We start from the raw sequence: 5,834 nt of genomic DNA, 5'->3' as shown, positions 1-5,834 counted from the left end.
ATTGAGTCGTCGCTCCTGCCCGTGGCCCCCGCCTTCCCACACCCCTTCCCCCAATTCGTCCTCGACTAGATCGAGTTCGCCCGCTTCGAGGACGAGCGCAAAGCTCGCAAAGCTCGCGAAACCTAAAAAGCTTAACCATTGTCTTTTGTTTTAAGTAAGTAATGTTGTATCTAAATAAATACACGATATGAAAGAATTTTTTTATTTTTTTCAAATAATACAAAAATAATTTGCTTTAAAGCTAGAGATTATATAAGATACAGTCACAGTCACCTTCGCATGGCAAAGCGCTTCATAAAAAAAGCAATATGTACTCTATGCAGTCACAATGTATACATATGTATGCAAAATATATATATATTATATATATATATTAATATATATATATTAATATATAATCTATATATATAGTGTGTGTGTGTGTGGGTGGTTGTTGTGTGTGGGGGTGTGTGTGTGTGTGTGGTGTGTGTGTGTGTGGTGTGTGTGGGTTTTGTGCGTGTGTGATGTTCAAACACGCACACATATAATGGAGGATAACATTATGTCAATCTATTATGTCATATGACACCAAAATTGGATGGTACGATGGTAATAAAGGATTGGTTACCTTCTAATGGCTGTATATCCTGTCTTCGACCGGGTGTATGTAATGTGGAAGGTATGGCAATGTCTTAACATGATGCTCAGCTCCCTCTTTTTGAAAGCGAGTTCATTTGAAAGAGAAAATTTTGATGTCAATAGAGAAAAGGATAAGAATACCGAGAAGAGAGAGAAAAACATTAAAGCATTAATACTGTGCGTCGGCAATTTATGAGCTTTTTGTATTAAAATAATATGGAACGTTTTACTGGCAAAGGTAATACAGGTAATAACCTTACTAACAGCAGTAAGGGTTCAGCCAACAAAACAGACAGATATCGTTTGGGAGAACATGAATAATGAAGAAAAGGGGAACGGAACAATAATGAAATTGGTAATAATGATGATAACCGCAATAATAATCATGATGAAAGTACTACTACCACTAGAACTACAATGATTATAATGAATTATGATGATAATCCACAAAAACGGTACTAATGATATTGGCAATGTGAATAATGAAAATAAGCATGGTTATGATACGTAAAATGATTTCACTATAATGATACCTGTGAAAATAATAATGATAGTTATTATTAGTGATAATCACGTAATGTACGGATAAGGGTAAACTTTACTAGGGGGTTTCTAGGGAACTCTCTTCTAAATCTTTGGTTAGTGCTGTAAAAGTTGCCTGTAAGTATACCTACATAGCTGACTTGTATGGCATTTACAATGAGAAAAACAAAGCAGGTCATTAGTCTTGAGGGTTTAAAAAGCCATTAAATACAAAAAATCGTTATTCATAAGGATAGTGGCATTCGGACGAATGCTGCTGATGCTAATCATAAAAGTTATAATGTTATCATCATAATTAAACAGTTATGACAATGAAATAATAATAATAATAAGATAAATTATTTTAATCATGGCAATAATAACGTGTATATATTTTATATATATAAAATATATATAATATATATATATGTGTGGTGTGGTGTGTTGTGTGTGTGTGTGTGTGTGTGTGGTGTGTGTGTGTGTGGTGTGTGAGAGAGATTTGTATTTAAAAGTAATTATTTATTTATCATTTTTTGTATGTGGCGTCTCTCTCCTTAGAAATGTAGTTAGTATACCAAAATTACATTATACATTGATTCAAATGATTTGAACATTTGGTTGTATGTTCGGTACTGCTGCGGCAGGGATTAAAGGGATTTGCTTACTGATGAACATCCCCCACTGGCGCCTTTTACTTGGCCCGAGTGTGATGCGACAGAGCTGCAATGACGGGGCTGAAAAGGCCGTCGTTAGGAGTGATGACTCGGGTTCATGTGGGATATGGATATGTATGAGCGGTTCTTCAGTCACTACTCTACATTGTTTTTGTATTATCTACATACTTTCATGTAACGGTGGGGTGAACGAAGCTGAACCAGTAACGTAAAACATATATATATATATATATATATATATATATATATATATAAACATACATACATATATAAATACATATATGTATATACAATATTTATATATGCATAATATATATATATATATATATATATAAAATATTTTATATATATATAATATATATAATTTTATACACACACACACAAAACAAAACACCCCACAACAAAACATATATATATATATATAATATATATATATATAAAATATATATATATATATATATATATACACACTATTCAACATCAGGTTTCATCTGACAATCTGACCGAATTCGGACGTTCTTTCAGATTCATACCTCTTTCTACATTTTTCCAAATTAGCAGCGTGTGTACACGCGCGCGCGCGCGCGCACACACACACACACACATATACACACATATATGTATGTATGTGTGTGTGTGTGTGTGTATGTGTGCGTACACATACGCTAAAACTGCTAATTTCGACAAATGTAGATTGTGCAAGAACGTCCTGTTTCAATCAGATCGTCAGATGAAACGTGATGTTGAATAGTAGCTGCTGTTGTTGCAAGATAATAACTACTATATATGTATATATATATATATATATATATATATATATATATATATATATATTTTTTTTTTTTTTTTTTGACAAATGAAGGTCTTTGGAAAATAGTAGAACCTCCTCTTGAGAACGTCTATATGAAGTATAAAACGAATAACTAAATTGATTAATTTATAAACGCTTCAGTTGGCAAGCAGGATGCACAGAGCAGCAATAGCTCCGCAGGCTTCATAGAAAATGCATCATACTGATATAGAAGATGTTACAAAAAACATAGAAATTGCTGAACTGAACCATGAAGTTACTCAAACATGAATACAGTTCATACATAGCGAATCAGTATGGAAGAGCAGATTTATGAGTTTTTGACGATTAAACTTGTCCATACTGCGCCGTATTCCCCAGCCCCGGATAGCATTATTAAAAATCTTCCGCCCTTGAATACGCCTGCATTTGTCGAGGACCTACATTCTTCTCGATACTCTCCTTTCATCACTGCCACGAGTATGGAAATACTCTCATTCCTCTCGCTGCTCAATCACTGTAGTTTTATTTTATTATGCTATTCTTATTACCCTCCCCTTCACTTTCAATACGAGCCTCCATATGTATTCCTATGGCTGTTCTCGTAGTCAAGCGGATGTACATACAGTTCAGTAATATTGTATGAACACACGTGCTCACACACTGACTGTTGTTATGGTATTTTCTCCTCGCCTTTCCCTTACCTCGCTATCAGGCTTTACACCTAAGATGCCATATTTCAAAACTGAGAAGGGGACCTGTCTGTTATTCAATAACAGTTTCTGGCAACAGCATGGGGATGTTTACCTACCTCATCGTTAGTAATCAAAACAAGCGAACGCAGAAAAAGAAGAAGTAAAAGACAATATTCTGTTGATTATTAAAATTAGTGATTTGGCAAGAAATGGGAAAGAGGAGGCTGGTATTGCGTTGTGAGAAGAGCGACAATAATAATGATAATAATAGTAATAATACTATATATATATTTTATATATATATTATATATATATATATATATATAATATAATATATATATATAAACATATATGAAGTAACACACGGCACCACCCACACCACAAAACACCCCGCGCGCGCGCGCGCACATGCACATACCAAATGAATAAAAGATGTTACTAAAGCATAAATGATAGAATAGGAATCGCTATTCACTTCATAGCTTTGATTATATCTATATTAATGAAGCTCTTGATCAATGGATCGGGTATACTGTTTTCATGTTTAGTTTGATAATTACTCGCTAATTAGATCTTGTAATTTGAATAATAATCAGAGACGTATATTAGAATCTTCAGTGAACATCCAGCCACTCACCTCTGGTTACATAGACGGGTCTATAACACAGGTAGTCACACTTGCCTCCAACTCTCCCTGCCTTTAAGTCAATGAAAACTTAAGTTCAAGTAAGAAACACTTGTTACCACGTTTACAATTGAAAGCAGATAATAGGATATGAGGAATAAACAGCAGATAAAAACATATTTCAATTTTGAGCATTTTTCCCAGTTCTCGGGTTCTGAGGGCGTCGCTGGCGGTTCTAACATGGTTGGCTCTTGGAGGTAAGTAATAAGATTTGTTTGCACATTTTCTTACTCAAAGGAATACTGCAGTTGTGGTTTTAGGTATGCTCGAACTCAAATGTAGCATGACTTAGCGTTTTTTTCTTATAATTATCCCTAGGAAAATTGTGCCGTAGCCTCTTTCAAGTTCGTGGCCGACGAGAACGGCTTCCAGCCCGAGTTGTCCTCCTGCCCGTGGCCCCCGCCTTCCCCCAATTCGTCCTCGACCACTCGAGTTCGTTAGATTCCTTTATTTATTTATTATTTATTTATTTTTTTATTATCTATTATTATTATCATTATTATCTACCATTATCGTCGCTAAGGTATATGTGGGAGTATCTCTGCATTGGAGAAATTAACTGATATTCTCTAAGCCTGTTCGAATAAATCTTAGTCACGTAATCGTACTCACGCATTTCTCATAATGCATCAAGCCATATCTCTCTAGTCATTCATTCCTGATGGTTTGAGATCTTTAGTAACTTATCCGAAGAAGCATACTCTTTGACTTGGCTGGACCTGTTGCGAATGCCATATACACAGTAGGATAGAATAGAGGTTAGTTTATCATAAATGGAATTAAAATTGATCATTATAGGGAAGGAAAAGACGCTGTCAGAATCGCCGAAGAATAATAATGATTTTTTTTTCATAACATGCGTTCCAATAGGGTTGTGTCAGCGCTGTTAAAGCGATTTCTGCCAGGTCTCTGAGGATATTTCAGCCAAGAGATCTAACGTGTCAGATTTCTTTTTCTACAGAACTTTATAAAAAATTGTATACTAGAAGATAATCCATGTGAGACTATCATCCCTCTCAATAAACGTATCTATTAAATCTTTATAAGTTGCCAGTATTTACGCGCTCTCAGTCTTTACGTCGACTACAAAACTCATGGTGACGAAACTGCTTTACTAACTCCACTACCAAATTTCTGCCTTTCTCGAATTTCCTTTTCATCGGATAAATTACGTCCGTCATCTTGTCCAGACTCGTAAGGGCGTGGGTCCAAGTCGCTCTCAGTCGGATCGTCTTCCTTGAACGCTTTGCCGGACGAGGACTTTTGAGGAATGGAATCGGGGAGATGAAGTCGCGTTCAATCAGCCGTTTGGTCGGAACTTGAGGCTCTGCTTCAGATTTCTTATTAATCCACAGAACCTCACTAGGAATAGCTATACACACACACACACACGCGCACACACACACACTTATACACACACACACACACACACACACACACACACACACACACACACACACACACACACATATATATATATATATATATATATATATATATATATATATATATATATATATATATATATATTTCCAGGAATACAAAGAAAGCAGAGTTTTCCTGATCACATAACATTCCAAAGAGGATCTAAGCTGTGTGGCGCCTTTCACCATATCTTGTGATGGCGATGTGAGTCATAAGTTCAAGCTAATTTTGTAAAATTCTGACAACTGCTGATTCAGCTGAGAACCATCGAGTGGTGTAACGGGAGCCTGAACATAATTTAGTAGAAAAAATCTTTACATAAAGGGTTGGCGGATAAAGAGTGAGATAACCAATTATATTTTTATAAGGAGTTTAGGTTTCTAGGGGGAAAGGGATTGTGCTTTTATATGAAACAGGAAATTAAA

Source organism: Penaeus monodon, chromosome 4, assembly GCF_015228065.2.
Source record: "Penaeus monodon isolate SGIC_2016 chromosome 4, NSTDA_Pmon_1, whole genome shotgun sequence".
NCBI classification, from domain to species: Eukaryota; Metazoa; Arthropoda; class Malacostraca; order Decapoda; family Penaeidae; genus Penaeus; species Penaeus monodon.
Note: the sequence above shows the minus strand (reverse complement) of the source record.